Raw genomic sequence first — 18,541 nt, forward strand, 5'->3', positions numbered from 1 at the left:
AGTCACTTTTTTCAGTGCTGTTGGAAGGGGGAAATGCTCCTGGTTTGCTCGTGCCTGTCAGTCATCAGGGAACCAGTCGTAAGGGAGCATGAGGCTCCGCCCACCCAGATGCCGCCATTTGCGTTTTGCTTTGCACATAGACAGAGGGTAAAAGTATCCAAAATGGTGGCATCCAAGCAGGTGGATGGAGCCTCTCACGCCCTTCATGACCGGCTCTCTGACGACTCACACAGGCACGAGCGAACCGGGAGTATTTCACCCCTTCGCTGTTGTAACCTTGAATGATCACCATTTTTTCAGAACGTATGACAATATGGCACTCCCCATTCCCCAAAGAATAGCTGAGGACATTCTTGCCCCCTGGAAGCTTTTCTCAAAGGCTTTAGATGTCTTGAACTGAATAATAATAATAATAATAATAATAATAATAATAATAATAATTGTTGTTGTTGATGTTGATGTTGTTGTTTTGTTGTTGTTGTTATTATTATTGTTATTATTGTTATTATTATTATTTATTAGATTTGTACGCCGCCCCTCTCCAAGGACTCGGGGTGGCTCACAACAAGCAAAACATCATATACAAATCCAATATTAAAACAGTTTTAAAAACCCTTATTAAAAAAAACAATCATGTAATCCAAGCAAACCATGCATAAACTGAAACAGCTAAGGGCATATTAATTTCCCCATGCCTGGCGACATAGGTGGGTTTTCAGGAGCTTTCGAAAGGCAAGGAGGGTGGGGGCAGTCCTAATCTCTGGGGGGAGTTGATTCCAGAGGGCTGGGGCCACCGCAGAGAAGGCTCTTCCCCTGGGTCCCGCCAGATGGCATTGTTCAGTCGATGGGACCCGGAGAAGGCCAACTCTGTGGGACCTAATCGGTCGCTGGGATTCAAGTATCCGTCATCCCCACAAGCAGACGTGGAAGCAAACCCCAGTTGGCCTTCAGAATGCTTGAGGCTAGAGATGACCTTTTCTGACTTCTAGGGGAGCTCAATGTGAAAGCATTGAGTTTAAATCAGGTCAGAACTACAGGAACAAGGTATTGGCCAATCTCAACCCATCTCAGATTACTTGGGGCTGCTGAAATTCCTTTGCATGAATTTCCCTTGGACTCTAAAATGGATCTTTACTTACAGACTTTCCAAGGACTCCCACAGAAGAAGCACTTGCCCTTTACTGGATGGGGATAAATATGACCTCACAAATTTTGTGGTATTGGAAGAGTATTTTTTTAAAAAAAATTCTTTGTGGCAAACTTGCTTGCAGATTCATGCATAGGGATTTCAACGTGAGTATTTCGAGGCTTTGGATGAGATCCTCTTCAGCGTAAATTGCTCATCCTTGTCCCTGGCTGGGGTGTCTGGGCAGATGACTCAAAAAAGTTAAGATGAGGCCACAGTCCATGTGACCAAAGCCTTTGGCTTTACGCACATTGGGAAAAGGGGGAGGATTTCCACTGCATAATTATGAGCAGCATCTTGGCTTTTTTGACTGCTTCCCCCCCACCACCACCATCAGATAATATAGCAATAGCATTTATACTTATATAGCACTTCATAGTGCTTTTCCAGCCCTTTCTAAGCGGTTTACAAAATCAGCATTTTGCCCCCAACAATCTGAGTCCTCATTTTACCCTCCTTGGAAGGATGGAAGCCCAAGTCAACCTTGAGCCAGTGGGACCTGGGACCCTTGGTTATATTTATTTTTTATTTATTTAATTATTTATATTTGTCAAACAATTATAGGGTGGTAAATTGTATAAATAAAATATTAGAAAAGTAATAATATAGAAGACAATAGTACAGTAGGATGGGGACAGTAAGCACAATGGTGCGCTTATGCACACCCCTTACAGACCTCTTAGAAAGGGGGAGACATTCTAAGGTTAAAGTTTTTGGGGTTTGGGGAAGAAACCACAGTCAGGTAATGCATTCCAGGCGTTGATCACTCTATTGCTGAAGTCATATTTTTGCCAGTCTAGTTTGGAGCGGTTGACATTTAGTTTAAATCTATTACGTGCTCGTGTGTTGTTGCGATTGAAGTTGAAGTAGTCACTAACAGAAAGGACACTTTGGTAGATGATTTTATGAACTATATTTAAGTCAGAATGGATATACTGACTTAGGAGGATATACTGACTAACATACCTCCCAGGAGCAAGCTAAGAATGCAGAAACAGTGAACGGTTGAAATGATGGCACGGTCTGCATCGTTTCTATTTCAAACCATGGGATCATGCTTCCCTTTTTTCATTTTCTGATCCTCTTCCCCCAAATCACCTTACTTTTACACCACAAAGCCTCGGCTTTTTTTTTTTTTTTAATGAACCACTTGAAAAACATACATAACTCAGCTTTCATTCCTGCAGCATCATAGAGACCAGTGCTGAACAATCATGGACTAGAATTTTGTGGACTAGCTTATTTGATCATCTAGCCTGGTTGAAACAGCCTCAATTTCTATCATCAGAAAATCGTTTATAATCAAGTGAAGGACTAGTTAACTCCAAATATTCTTCAGACTGCTGGTAGACCACAGCTTGGAAAAGTTTTGTTTTACAGGAAGATTACATTTCCTAGGTAGTGTTGTAACAAAGATGTTCACTTTAGTCTGTGGTTAAGAACTTCTTAAAATATACAAAACATTTACCAGTACTGTAGTTATAAATGGTATCCTGCCATATACTGTATAGCTTTAGCCATCAAAATACTCACTGCTAAGTCTGTAAGTGATTTAAGCCTTTTTTTAAAAAATGCCACTAATTCATTGTGTAAGCCCAAAATATAAACTCTTCTAAATTAAACATTATGTGGCAAGGATTACAGATGAGTGGTACACCTAGGGCAGTGATGGCAAACCTTTTTTTCATTGGGTGCCAAAAAAGCGTGGGTGCACACTATTGCACATGCGTGAGTGCCCACACGCCTAGTTCAATGCCTGAGGAAGGCAAAACCAGCTTCCCCCACCCCCAGAGGTCCTCTGGAGGGCAGAAATGGCCTGTTTCCCAACTTCTGATGGGCCCAGTAGGCTCGTGTTTCGCCCTCCCCAGGCCCCAAAGGCTTCCTTTTTTAATTTAATATTTTTATTGATTTTATGATATAAAGAAAACACTCACACAACATATGACAAGTGCTCAGTGATCATGCCCACCACCAGACAAACATTCATACCCCACCACCAATCTTGTATAGACTATCAAGAGCGAAATATTTATTTACATATTATAAAGTGATTCCAACTTGTTTCTTATGGCTTGGTCTCGGATCCTACTCGCCATATACCTTCTTACCTTGTCCCATTTTATTTATTGATTTATTTTGTCCAATACACAATAATACACAATGAAGATTATAGAGGATATAGTAGAGGAGAAATACAAGATATAGGAGAGACTATAGGACAGGGGACGGAAGGCACTCTACTGCACTTATGTACGCCCATTGCCCCATCAGTTGTTGCAAATCAGTTTCATGAATCAAATTCATCCTTTTATCCATAATCTCAAATTGAATGTGGTCCACCATGTACCTATACCAATTTTGCATTGTCCATTTTGTCGCATCCTTCCAACCCAAGACTATTACCGCCAAAAGCTTCCCAGGAGCCAGAGGAGAATAAAAACACCATTTCCCATTCCCCCGGAGGCTCTCTGAAAGCTAAAAATGCCCTCCCAGAGCCTCTATGTGAGGCAAAAATCAGCTGACCGGCACACACATGCATTTTGGAGCTGAACTAGGGCAACGGCTCGCATGCCAAGAGATATGCTAGGGAATATCATTACTCACACCTCTATCAAACAAGGGGAGAAATTTTCATGCCATAGTCTAGAATGCCTACGTGAAAAGACAGAATGTAGAGGAGTGTTTCCCAACCTTGGCAACTTGAAGATATGTGGACTTCAACTCCCAGAATTCCCCAGCCAGCAATCGTTGGCTGGGGAATTCTGGGAGTTGAAGTCCAAATATCTTCAAGTTGTCAAGGTTGGGAAACACTGATGTAGAGAGCCAGGCATTTTAAATAGCAATGAAAAAAGGGAGGAATGAAAAGATGTCGGATAAGCTACATAAAACGAAGTGATGAAGAACAGAATGTTACTATGAGAGAAGAGGAACAAAGGCACTGCCAAGAAATAGAAGCAATCATCACAATTGTATAAGGAAGAAGAAAAAGCTTGACATCCTAAAAGAAAAGAAGGTGAAACATTCAATGGAAATAGAAACACTATACCACATATCATATCCCATTCTATTGTAATTTCTACAGGGCTCTTCATAATAGATATGCCATATGCTTGCTGCATCAATACCCAAGAAGAATGGATGATTATTATAGGAATCTTCTCTCAGTTGTCTGTCATTGGGCAATAGCCAAATTTTACTTCATTGAAAGAACAAAGCTCCCAAAGGTCAAGGTACAGGAGAGCTGTTGGTTGAAAAATTAATCGTAGAAAGATACTTTTTGCAAAGATGTGAATTCCTTACAAAATTTGGTCATGAAACCATCTGGGACATATAGGAAGTTTGTTCCTGTTTATGTCAATCGTAAGAATTTAATTGACTTTGGCAATCAGAATCAGGCACCTGAAAGGAATTCTTGAGCTTTGTTTGTTGATAATTTATCTCAGGCCCCGTTGGTTTCCTTTTTTTACCAACCCTCTAATTACTTTTAATATCATGGTCTAGTTCTTCTACCAGTTTCCGTATTTCAGTGAAAGTTGAGAAACATGTACAGGTGGTGTAAATAAGGCTACGAGGAATCCCCACGCCTATTTAGTGAATGCTATACTAACACCAAGTACCCACTTATATCTTAAAACCTATATTTCTATTTTAAAAATTGCAGAAATAGCCTGAAGAATGTCAGGTGTACATAATCTAATTTTTTCCTCTTCTTCATGAGATCGATAAAGGCTTTAAATGTTGTGGGAGATGGCAACACTCTTTCGATAAATCATCCTCTACATCAGATACGCAGAATAGTGTGCAATTTAATAAAGTATTAAAAACCTTTAACTATGAGAACAATATTAATATTAAAACAAAAGGGTGACATAAAACACTCAACAAAAACTGGCTAAACTGCCAAAATATTTTTTAAAAAAGAAAAAAGAAGCCAATCTGATCACCATCTTCTGAAAGGGTGAATTTATCAAAAGCCTTGTCTCAAATATCACTAAATGTGCATCTTTCAAGTGAGGGCACATAAAATAAGATTTCCAGTTATGATAATTAAGGATGGTAGATGATCCTTCTGTCTGAGTTGTGTGCAGAAACAAGAGTGCCCTTGAAAGAAAGAGAGTTAGATCAGTGATGGTGAACCTTTTTTCTCTCGGGTGCCAAAAGAGCATGCACACATGCTATCGCACATACACGAGTGCCCACACCATAAGGTCCCACAGAGTTGGCCTTCTCCGGGTCCCGTCGACTAAACAATGTCGGCTGGCGGGACCCAGGGGAAGAGCCTTCTCTGTGGCAGCCCCAACCCTCTGGAACCAGCTCCCCCCAGAGATTAGGATTGCCCCCACCCTCCTTGCCTTTCGTAAACTCCTTAAAACCCACCTCTGCCGTCAGGCATGGGGGAACTGAGATATCTCCCCTTGCCTATGTAGTTTTATGTATGGTATTTTGTAGGTATGATTTATTATTATAGACTTTTAATATTAGATCTGTCATTGTATACTGTTTTTATCACTGTTGTGAGCCGCCCCGAGTCCGTGGAGAGGGGCAGCATACAAATCTAATAAATACTAATAAATACTAATAATAATAATAATAATAATTCAGTGCCTGGGGAGGGTGAAAACAAGTTCCCTCGCCCCACCAGGAGGCCGTCTTAAGGCCTGAAACAACCTGTTTCCCAACTTCTGGTGGGCCCAGTAGGCTTGTGTTTTGCCCTCCCCAGGCTCCAAAGGCTTCCCTGGAGCTGGGGTAGGGTAAAAATGCTCTCCCCCATCCCCCGGAGGCTCTCTGGAAGCCAAAAATGCTCTCCCATAACCTCTGTGCAAGCCAAAAATCAGCTGGCCTAAATGACCTAATTGCCAAAGCATCCTACGTAGATCCTACGTAGCTTCTGCTCCGGCAATCTCACACTACTCACCAGAGCCTACAAAACTTTTGCCAGACCCATCCTTGAATACAGCTCATCTGTCTGGAACCCATACCACATCTCGGACATCAACACCCTGGAAAAGAGCCCTTCACTCCTCCACTCGAAACAGAATACCCTACGAAAGTAGACTAAAAATCCTGGGTCTAGAAAGCTTAGAATTACAACGCCTAAAATATGATCTAAGAATTGCCCACAAGATCATATGCTGCAACGTTCTGCCTATCAATGACTACTTCAGCTTCAACTGCAACAACACAAGAGCACACAACAGATTCAAACTTAATATTAACCGCTCCAAACTAGACTGTAAAAAATATGACTTTAGCAATCGAGTTGTCGAAGCGTGGAACTCATTACCAGACTCAGTAGTGTCAACCCCTAACCCCAAACATTTTTCTAGAATAGAATAGAATAGAATAGAATAGAATTCTTTATTGGCCAAGTGTGATCGAACACACAAGGAATTTGTCTTTGGTACATATGCTCTCAGTGTACACAAAAGAAAAAGATATAAAAAGATATGATTAGTGTTAATTTCTGTTGTCATTATGATTGCAGAAGACTAAACACAATTGATGGATAATAAATGTCTTCAGCCAAATACTTACCATGAGTGACAGAAAGATTTTCATATAATCATTCATGTGCTCTGAAAAATGGCTAGGAAATCCTACATTCTGCCAAGGTGTGTAAACTTATGAGCGCAACTGTACTTTTCGTGATATCTCCTTCATAGGCAGCATTCCTGCTACCAGACCCAGGCCGATTCCTGCTGTTGTGTGAAAAATACTGACAAAACCCAAGGGCTCTATCACAAGAAGTGTGCATGTTGAAAGTGTTGGTGTCATACATACAAATCTGTCTCCCCAATTGTTTCTACCCCTCCTATCTAATCTGGCAAGAAGGGCATGCTCTAAGTCAGGGGTCTCCAATCTTGGCAACTTGTGGACTTCAACTCCCAGAGTTCCTCAGCCAGCAAAGGAACTCTGGGAGTTGAAGTCCACAAGTCTTAAAGTTGAAAACGTTGGGGACCCCTGCTCTAGGTCAACTAGGGAGAGGCAGCCTAAGAGGCACCAAAGCAGAGAGTTTGGAAATCATCCCCCCCCTCCCCAATTAGATTGGCCCCATCCCTGTTGGCCTGTGGCTTGTGATCAAGCTTGAGGCTCTAACCTGGTTGACAGCTTATCTCCTGGTTGTATGAAGAATATGTAGATCAGAACATTCCTGGCCGCTATGTATTTCTGTTTTTGATTTACGTCATGAATATTTTGCATTTATGAATATTTTGCATTTTTATTTGTTTCATTGTAACCTGGCAAAAACCAAATAGATGATTTTTTGGTTGGGGTGTGTGCGTGGGGCACTGTTCTAGTTTTGGATGCCCAAATTTATTTAGTTGCTCTGATCATTTCCCAGAGGAGGGTCATTTTCTGTAGAGCAAAGTTTCTCAAATAGTGGAGTGGGCCACCTTGGGGGGGGGGGTGCGGAGTGATGGGGGGGCGTGGAGTGATGCCAATGGGGGCATGTGATCTTGGGGAATGTGCTCTTTTTCGCCACAGGGAGTAGCAGATTTTTCATCAAACGATAGCACACAGTACAAAGCAAAAGATACAAAGTGCATATAACAAACCCTTTAAAAACACCATGGAAAGAGGAGAGAGACGGAGATGAGACAAATGTAAGCTACGACAAGGACATATGATGAAGCGCATGTAGTGCTTGACTTCACTGTGACTACGGCGGCGGGACACAAGGAGAGATTGGTATGTCTAAAAATGTTGGCAGCAGACAGCATGAAGCCAAATAAATTAAGACGTCACTTAAACATATTACACCCCAATCACACTGATAAGCCGCTTAAGTTTTTTCAGCGAAAACATGCTGAACATTGTAAAAAATCGCAGAGAGTTGAGGGGGGGGGGGCGCAAAATGTTTATTTCTTCCTCGGTTGGGGGGGGGGCATAACAGAAAATAATTGCGAAGCACTGCTATGGAGAAATCGAGTCAGTGACTGGCCAGATTCCTCTGCAGCAAAAATTTATTTATTTATTTAGTTGTTTGTTTGTTTGTTTGTTTGTTTGTTTGTTTGTCTGTTTAGTCAGTCAGTCAGTCAGTCCAAAAACACAATAATACACAATGAAGGTTATATAGAGCAGTGTTTCCCAACCTTGGCAACTTGAAGATATCTGGACTTCAATTCCCAGGGTTCCTCAGGCTGGGGAATTCTGGGAGTTGAAGTCCAAATATCTTAAACTTGCCAAGGTTGGGAAACACTGATATAGAGGATATACTCAAAGTAAAATATATCAAGGAAAGAATAGAACAGAAAATATAGGAATAGAATATATCAATGAGGGAACAGAAGAAAAGTTAGAGGGATAGAAGAGAAGATATAGGAGATATAGGAGTAGGACAGTAGGACAGAAATGCCGGCATTTCCCTCAACACAAGGCCAGTCACTGATTGTCATGTCTCTGCTCGTCTCCTGGTGTTATCAGTGGAATCTACGTCACGCTCTTCTGACCCTTGTTAGTCAGGGACAGCTAACCTGTGAGAAAAAGCAAGGTCAGAAGGAGGGTCCGAAGCAATCGAGATAATTCAGACCTCCTGGGTCAGGTCAAGAAAGAAGGAGGCTTGTATTTCTCTGTCCCCACTACCACTGAAAAATGCTTCTTCCTGCCCAAGGCCTCCCCTGCCAGCTGGCCCCCAACCCTTTAAGAAACAACCCCCCCCCCACACTTGGAAAGCTGCAGGCTGACTTGTTAATTGAGACATTTGCCTGTCAGACTCTGAGCAATGAGCCTGGCCTGTCGGAGGGAGGGGCGGTGGTGCAGCAGGGTTTGTGTTGTCATCTGTGTCTCGCCTAGTGCAAACCGGCGCTGAAGGGGTTAAAAAGGTGAAGGCCCCAAGCCTGATATTGAGGAACAGAAACAGGCGGGGGGGGGGAGGAGGAGAGGGTGTGCGAGTACGCGTGTGAGTGAGAGAGAAAGAACAGAACATCCTGTACCCTTGAGTATGAAGGAAAAAAAACAACGGTCCTGTAAGGGCAGAGTGGGGGTGGGGGAATGGAGTCAGGCAGGCAGGCAGGCGCTGCTGCTGCGGTGGGGGTGGCGGGCAGCTGTACTGAAGGCGTGCAAGAGGTGTGTGAGTGTATTTCTGTGGGTTTGAGAAGGTTGAGGACATGTGCATAGACAGAGGATACAGAGATGGGGGGGGGAGAAAAAAAAACTTTGTCAGAAGACGAGCCTCCTGCATTGCATTTTAAAAAAAGAACCTGAATCGGTTAATCAAATGATTCTGCATCAATGAAATCGGCAGAATTGACCTGTGACTGGAACAGGAATTTCTTGAAAGGGGCACAGAAGGGCAGGCAGCCTTCCGTTCGCAGAGGCTGCCTGTAGGTGTAGCTGCAAAGACCCCTTAAGACAGGGGTCCCCAAACTTGGCCACTTGAAGACTTGTGGACTTCAACTCCCAGAATTCTCCAGCCAGCAAAGCTGGCTGGAGAATTCTGGGAGTTGAAGTCCACAAGTCTTCAAGCGGCCATATTTGAGGACGTCTGCCTTAAGAGAAGGCTTCTGCCTCAGCTGAGGATAAATCTTCTCTAAGATGGAGCGTGCATAAGTGCACCTTTGTGCCTACCATTCCTGTCCAAATGTCTTTTTTTAATCTTTTCTACCTCTACTTTATACTTACATTATGTTAAACATACTACAATACAATACTATATTGTATGACAAATAAAATAAAATAAGATGGAGCTCACTAGTGGCAGGCTTGAGCAGCCCTGTAAGTAAAAACAGAGAACGTCCAAAGAGAGATTTTTGAGAAGTTTCCTTTGGTCATCTGTTAAAGGTTGAATAAAGCCCTTTTATTCATGATTATCATGCAGCATCTTCCCTTTCTCAATATCTAGAGCAGGACTTCTAGGTTAACCGAAGGATGGAATCAAGATCACGTGAAGTGTTAATACCATTTTATAAGGCCTTGGTGAGGCCACACTTGGAATACTGCATTCAGTTTTGGTTGCCCCAATGCAAAAAAGATATTGAGACTCTAGAAAAAGTGCAGAGAAGAGCGACAAAGATGATTAGGGGACTGGAGGCTAAAACATATGAAGAACGGTTGCAGGGATTGGGCATGGCTAGTTTAATGAAAAGAAGGACCAGGGGAGACATGATAGCAGTATTCCAATATCTCAGGGGTTGCCACAAAGAAGGAGTCAACCTATTATCCAAAGCACCTGAGGGTAGAACAAGAAGCAATGGGTAGGAACTAAACAAGGAGAGAAGTAACTTAGAACTAAGGATAAATTTCCTAACAGAACAGTTAATCAGTGGATTAACTGATCGACTTCTGGAGTTGAAGTCCCTAAGTCCTAAAGTTGCCAAGTTTGAAGACCTCTGATCTAGAGGCTTCAATTATTCAACCTTGGCATATCATATCATCCACCTCTCTCTCTCTCTCTCCAGCCATTATCACAAAGTCATAGGGATACTGTTTCGGGCTGTTATCAGTTATGGGAATCTCTTAAAGAGACAGCTGTGTGAGGCCTGTGAAATCCAGTGGGGATTTTTCACAACATAAGCAGAGGGTGGGAGGGTGTCTTCTGCCAAATGTGCTCATTAAGTCAAGAATAAACTTAACACAGGGCAACGAGAAGCTTAGCAACAGCATCGCTAGGAAATGATGGTGATTAAAGAGTGACTCCAATAATGCCACGAAATAAACAACCCTGGTCATAAAAGGTGCCTCTGAGAACATTAAGAAAAACTATACAGAGGTATTGTATTACCAAGCCGAAGACTGTTTAGGAAGGAGCTTGCTGTGATAATGTGACAGTGGACAGTGAACAATGAATAGGAGCTGATGTATGATTTGGGGAGCTAAAAGTATGCGTAAGCAGCATTTTAGGACAGGAGTTATTTTTTTGTTGAATAAGATGTTCTGGGTTAGAAAGGGTCAAGCTGCATACAGGTCGCAGAGTTGTTTGCATGGGTTATAGAGTTGTTTTGCACGGCCTTAAACCCCACATCGGTTATCCGATCCAGCGTAAAGCTATTTGCACTCACACTCAGGGCCAGTAAATAGATGCAGTTGTGTTCCCACGGGCAAATTTGTTTTTTCTTTTAAGTTATGAAGAAAGAGAAAGACCAATGTGTTGACCATAAAATCCCTACAATCTTTTTCCCTTAGGTAATACATGTGTGCTTGTGTGTCTGGTGTGTGTGTGTGTGTGCAATGGCAGTGACACATGTATAAATGCGTGTCTCTGGAATCATTTCACAACTTGTAAAAGCCTTGACTTGTTTTCCTTAAGCTGCTGGTGGGATCCTAGGGACTTGTCAGCAAATACTGTTTGTAAGTCATTAGATGTTGAAAAAATACATTGTGTGTGTCTGCTAATGAAATCACCATCCCACAAGTGGCACTTGCAGGAGAATTTTATTATCGTATGTATTATTTGTTAGACTTACATCCCTCCCTGTCTCCGGGGGCTCTTGATTGCTTATTATACAATGTACTCCCTTCTCCAATTATTTCTCCCCACAGCAGCCTTGTAATAAGATGGGCTAAGTGAGAATGACTGACCCAACATCACCTAGGCAGCTTCCATGGCTGGAAGTGAACCCGAATCTGTATTGCCCCCTTCAACCTGTTTTAAGCTGACATCTGAAGTGCTACATCACAACATTGATGCTGATTTTATCCGATCCCCTAATTTTCTCCTTATTTCCTGGAAACAAACGCATCCTTGCTTAGGATTCCTGCCTCAGGACACTTCCAAAACTATTGTGTACTTTTTATAAATGCTGGAGTGTCACCGGAATTGCTGTTCATTTCCTTCTAATATGTTAAGTGCTTCATATCTTCACTGTGATCTAATACAACATGCATCAGGCATATAAACAAGAAAGTGGTGGGATTCAAACGTTTTTACTACCGATACTGTGTGCGTGGTGTGGGGTGGCACGACTTGGTGGGCGTGGCGTGGCCTGGTTTGGCTTGGTGGATGTGGCTTGGTGGACATGGCAAGGGAAGGATACTGTAAAATCTCAATTCTCCACTCCAGGGGAAGGTTATTGCACAATATCCATTTCCTCCCAGCCAACTGGGACTCAGGAGGCAGGTGGGGATATATGCGGGTGGGGACTTCAACTCCCAGAATTCCTCAGTCAGCTGTGCTGAATTCTGGATATTGAAGTCCACAAGTCTTAAAGTTGCCAAGGTTGGATACCCCTGGTCTAAAGGAAAGCGATCACATGAGACAAAGGAAGCGTTACAAAGACAATTGAAAGCCTCCTACAAGTCCCTCGATATCGACACCACCTCCTGGGAAACCCTGGCACAAGACCGACCAACATGGCACATACTGATCCACCAAGGCTGCCAGACATCGGAGGCCAGAAGAACATTCAGAGCAGAAGATTAATAATAATAATAATAATAATAATAATAATAATAATAATAATAATTTATTAGATTTGTATGCCGCCCCTCTCCGAAGACTCGGGGCGGCTCACAACAATAATAAAAAAACAATATTATAGCAAAACAAATCTAATATTAAAAAAGAAGTATATAAAACCGTATCATGTTTAAAAACCAAACAACACATACATACCAAACATAAAATATAAAGAGCCTGGGGAAAAGGTGTCTCAACTCCCCCATGCCTGGCGGTATAGGTAGGTCTTGAGTAGTTTACAAAAGACAAGGAGGGTGGGGGCAGTTCTAATCTCCAGGGAGAGTTGATTCCAGAGGGCTGGGGCCTCCACAGAGAAGGCTCTTCCCCTGGGGCCTGCCAAATGACATTGTTTAGTCAACGGGACCTGGAGAAGGCCAACTCTGTGGGACCTAATCGGTCGCTGGGATTCATGAGGTAGCAGGCGATTCCGGAGGTATTCTGGTCCAATGCCATGTAGGGCTTTAAAGGTCATAACCAACACATTGAATTGTGACTGGAAACTGATCGGTAGCCAATGCAGGCAAGAGAAGTGAGCACTCTACAAAGCCAGAGCTGCAAATGCAACTGCTGAGATAATGGTGCCTACACATGTCTGCCCAACATGTGGCAGAACATTTCGTGCCCGTATAGGTCTTACCAGCCACTTGCAGATCCATCATTTACAATCCACAATCCATTAGATATTAAGGTCCTCCTTAAACACAATGGACGAATGTCATTTTATTCCCTTATATGATTTTACCACTGCATGTTTAGGTAAACCTTCTTGAGTGGGAAATATACAATAAAAACAAATCCTTTATATTGATGGATGGAGGAAAGATGGGTGTTTAACAGAGATCTGAAGGGAGAGGATAAGGCACTCAATAGCTGGCCAGCAGTGAGCACTAACTATCCGACGATGATCTGTTCTCAAGTACTGGCAAGAAATAGCAAGCTCTGATTGGCTGGTGGGTTGAAAGATCTCTGCAGACTTTCAAACAGAGAAACCAACAGGTTATAGCATCCTGTTGTCCAAATGGTTCTGGAAATTGTCAAGACAGTCTACATCATTCTCAAGTGTTTTTTTGAACTGCATTTAGAAGAATTCAGACATGGGGGGAAATTGATCGCCTGGAAGTGCTTCTTGGTACTCTAGGGAAGTAGATTGCAATTATCAGCCAATGTGAAAAATTACTGCAATCTTTTGAGTTCTGTGAGTGATCTTACACTTTTCTTATTAGAGTTTTCAGATAGAATTGTCACCCTGTGTCTTGATCTCCAACTGAGATCACCAAAGAGAAGGGCCAGGGGAGACATGATAGCAGTGTTCCAATATTTGAGGGGTTGCCACAGAGGAGGGGGTCAAGCTATTCCAGGGGTGGGCAGCAGGCAGAATGGGGTGGAACACAGGTCCAACAGTGGAAATTTATTTATTTATTTATTTATTGGATTTGTATGCCGCCCCTCTGCGAGGACTCGGGGTGGCTCACAACATAAATGAAGCTGTGTGCCCTGCTCCAGCTGACCATCCCACCCTCCCATCCTCCTCCTAGGAAAGCTCAGGGACCGCCTTCTGCTGGACGAATCCCAGCAACCGGTTAGGTCCCACAGAGTGGGTCTTCTCCAGGTCCCATCAACTAAACAATGCCGCTTGGCGGGACCCAGGGGAAGAGCCTTCTCTGTGGCGGCCCCGGCCCTCTGGAACCAACTCCCCCCAGATATTAGAATTGCCCCCACCCTCCTTGCCTTTCGTAAGCTCCTTAAAACCCACCTCTGCCGCCAGGCATGGGGGAATTGAGATGCTCTTTCCCCCTGGGCCTTTACAATTTCATGTGTGGTATGTCTGTATGTATGTTTGTTTTTTTATATTAATGGGTTTTTTAATCATTTTTAGTATTTATTGGATTATTATTGTACATTGTTTTATTACTGTTGTTAGCCGCCCCGAGTCTTCGGAGAGGGGCGGCATACAAATCCAATAAATAAATTAAATAAATAAATAAAAGCGGCAGGGAGACCAGCATTGGCAGGAGTTGCAGGGGGCCCATTTCCTCCCCCCTCTTTTCTCAACAGCTGATCGGCATCCATTCGCCTAGCTACCCAGCCTGAGGCAGGGGGCGACCCAGGAAGGAGAGCGCGGGAAACGCGAAGCAAATTGTCACCCCAGAGAGCGACACTGGTGAGGTTGTAAGTCGAGGACTTAACAGTTCACTTGAACGATGATGATCGTTCAAACCACTCCCACCTGGTCACATGGCCGGCAAGCCACTCCTACCCAGGATGGAAACTGATCAAGAAGGGATTCAACCTAGAAATAGGGAGGAACTTTCTGACACTGAGGACAATCAAACAATGGAACAGCTTGCCTTGGTAAGTTGTGGGAACTTCATCACTTGGAACTTTCAAGAAGAGATTGGATTGCCATTGGTCGCTGAAGACCATCAGAAAACACGTATTTCCAATGGTCTAAGCCAGGGCTAGGGAATGTTGGCTCTTCTATGACTTGTGAACTTCAACTCCCAGAATTCTTGAGCCAATCATGCTAGCTCAGGAATTCTGGGAGTTGAAATCCACATGTCATAAAAGAGCCAACATTGCCTACCCTTGGTCTAAGGCAGTGTTTCCCAACCTTGACAACCTGAAGATATCTGGACTTCAACTCCCAGAATCCCCCAGCCAGCATTCGAGTTGAAGTTCAGATATCTTCAAGTTGTCAAGGTTGGGAAACACTGGTCTAAGGAACCAAGACACCGCTCCCCTATCTGTCTCCAGACAGGTCCATCCACATGCAAACTGACTACCCCAAACCCTGTGTATGCATCACCATCTCTTGTACTCGCCCCTTACTGACCTCTTAGGAATCTGGAGAGGTCAACTGTAGATAATCTAAAGGTAAAGTGTTGGGGGTTTGGGGATGACACTATGGAGTCTGGTAATGAGTTCCACGCTTCGACAATTCGGTTACTGAAGTCATATTTTTTACAGTCAAGTTTGGAGCGGTTAATATTAAGTTTAAATCTGTTGTGTGCTCTTGTGTTGTTGTGGTTGAAGCTGAAGTAGTCGCCGACAGGCAGGACGTTGCAGCATATGATCTTGTGGGCAATACTTAGATCTTGTTTAAGGTGTCTTAGTTCTAAACTTTCTAGGCCCAGGATTGAAAGTCTAGTCTCGTAGGGTATTCTGTTTCGAGTGGAGGAGTGAAGGGGTCTTCTGGTGAAGTATCTTTGGACATTTTCAAGGACATGCGCAGAAGTAAAATGCTGGACACCTGAAGCTGCACACGCAGCTGCCATTTTACTACTCTTGGGCAGTGTGGCTCATACTGTGTAGGAACCCAATACTGGTTGCGGCATTAGGAAGGTTGAAAAGCCACTTTTGTAGGGTCTTCTGCTTGAGCAGAGGGTTGGACTAGATGACCTACAAGGTCCCTTCCAACTCTATTAATCTGTCTGTAGCAGAATCTGCCTATATTTATAAAGCTGGATATGAGGCTGCGGGTTGGGGAAAACCCTCAAAGGAGGTAAAGGCCAAGTTCCAAAGAATCGGCTTCCTTCATCTGCAGCTTTTTCTTTCCGATTCATTGGGAACACTACTTCCTGGGAGCAGAGGGGCTGCCACTCAACTCAAGAGCTTTGCTGCCCTCTTCTGGATGTTCCTCCAAGACCTAAAAACACGCCAAGTGTATCCCTGCCTGAAAAATGAAGGTTAATTGCTGCCATGCCTGGTGCTATCATACCCTCATCTACTAGGCCAGTGTTTCCCAACCTTTTTTGAGTTGCGGCACATTATTCACACTTACAAAATCCTGGGGAACATTGAGCCAGCAAGCCGGCTACCTGGGAAAGCGGCGTGCTTCAAATGCCAGGCAGCCGGCTTGCTGGCTGGAGAAGCGAGCGATCCGGGACTGCGTGGCTTTGCGCCGTGATGACAACGTTACCGTGGTGGCCTCCAAGTGCTGCCCTTTGTGGCGCCCCACCACCCGTTCCTGCAGGTAGAAGTCGGGCGGGGTACCGGGAGGCGGAGGCGGTGCGTGGCCGGGCGCTGAGTGCCATAGACACCTGGGAGGGCGAAGGGTTGGATGTGGTTGCTACCTCTTAGGTGGAGGCAAAGGCAACAGCGGAGTTTGCGCTGGCTTTTCAAATGCGGCGCTTTCCCGGGCAGCTGACTTTGCTGGCTGGAGAAGGGAGCGATTTAGGACTGCGTGGCTTTGCACCACTTCAAAAATTTCTGCGGGGGGTGGTCCTAATGACTGTGCGGGCGCACGCCCACACAGCTTAGAAGCAACAGTGGCCGGCGCCCTCCCACCGAGCCCCAAAAGCTCACTTCCCATCAACGCCAGGGAAGCTCCAGCCAGGCCGGGCTCGCGGCATACCTGACCATGTCCCGCGGCACACTAGTGTGCCACAGCACACTGGTTGGGAAACACTGTACTAGGCAATGTGTCATAGTGGGGCTTACTTCTAAGTAGGCAGATTTATGTGTGCATGTGTTTAAATATCACATGAAATTCATTTCTGAAAAAGTAAATGTGGCTATATCCAGTGTTTATATTTTGTGTTTTGTTTGGAGAACACATATATTCTAAGAGTAGTCAAAATATTTTGCTGCTAGCGATGATAAAAAAGATTTCATCCCTTTACACTTGAGATACATCTCATATACAAAATCGACCAGAATGGACAATTTATTACTTATTTACTGGTTATTCTTCTACAAAAACAAGTTCACCAGGCTTAGGAAGAATAAAACAATTAAAGGAACAATAATGTCCTCAAAAATAATAACACTTTAGCTCAGAGGGTCCCCAAACTTTGCAACTTTAAGATTAGTGGACCTCAACTCACAGAATTCTTTAGCCAGCTGGCTGGAGAATTCTGGAAATTGAAGTCCACAAGTCTTAAAGTTGCCAAATTTGAAAACCTCTGAACTAAAGAAAGGGTGAGTAAATCTCTACATCTTAAAATAACCAAGTTAGGTCTAAATAGAAGCTGTGATGTCATAGGATAGAATTTGCCATTAGTACTTGATGAAGAGTATTGAATTTGTTGACCATGCTCGATTATGATTATAAACCCAGGGAAGAGAAGAGCTCTGCTTTGGAGTAACTTACTTCAGCTATATTAGCATGGCAATGACAGTTAGTGACAACTAGGTCAAGTTTATATGTGTCACTAAAGCAGGGGTCCCCAAAGTTGGCAACTTCAAAACTTGTGGACTTCAAGTCCCAGAATTCTCCAGCCAATTGGCTGGAGAATTCTTGGAGTTGAAGTCCACAAGTCTTAGAGTTTATAAGACAAACAATTGAGCAGCAGGGGAGAAGCTAAAATATCAATTCAAAACATACAGTATATACCAGTGATGGCAAACCTATGGCACGGGTGCCACAGGTGGCACGCAGAGCCATATCTGCTGGCATGTGATCCATTGCCCTAGGTCAACTCCAACATGCATGTGTGTGCCAGTCAGCTGATTTTTGGCTTGCACAGAGGCTCTGGAAGGGCATTTTTGGCTTCTAGAGAGCTTTTGGGAGGATGGGAGGGAGCGTTTTTACCCTCTGCAAGCTCCAAGGAATCATTTAGAGCCTGGGAAGGGCAAAACACAAACCTACTGGGCCCACCAGAAGTTTGGAAACAGGCTGTTTCTAACCTCCAGAGGGCCTCGGGGGTGGGGAAGCTATTTTTGCCCTCCCCAGGCATTGAATTATAGGTGTGGGCATTCATGCATGCACGATAGCATTTGCCCATACTCTTTCGGCACTTGAGGGAAAAAAGGTTCACCATCACTGTTATATACTTTGAAGATTAAAATTCTTCTTCAACAAAGTCCTTATGGAAAGAGAGCTCTCCTATCCCCCAAAAAAGTGATGCGTGTATGGTGGGAGAGGGGTTGCTAGCTGGATTTTCAAGTAGCTGCAGCACATCAATTTGAAGGGAGCTGATTATCTCTGGTTAACAAAGTAACATGCAGAGGGCTCCTTT

General features: G+C 43.7%; 1 protein-coding gene across 1 annotated transcript in view; it reads right to left on the minus strand.

Moving 5' to 3' along the window:
* Window positions 1–18,541, minus strand: part of FKBP5 (FKBP prolyl isomerase 5) — a 1,202,894-nt gene that overhangs the window by 118,741 nt on the left and 1,065,612 nt on the right. The window lies entirely within an intron of this gene.

Source organism: Erythrolamprus reginae, chromosome 3, assembly GCF_031021105.1.
Source record: "Erythrolamprus reginae isolate rEryReg1 chromosome 3, rEryReg1.hap1, whole genome shotgun sequence".
Taxonomy (NCBI): Eukaryota; Metazoa; Chordata; class Lepidosauria; order Squamata; family Dipsadidae; genus Erythrolamprus; species Erythrolamprus reginae.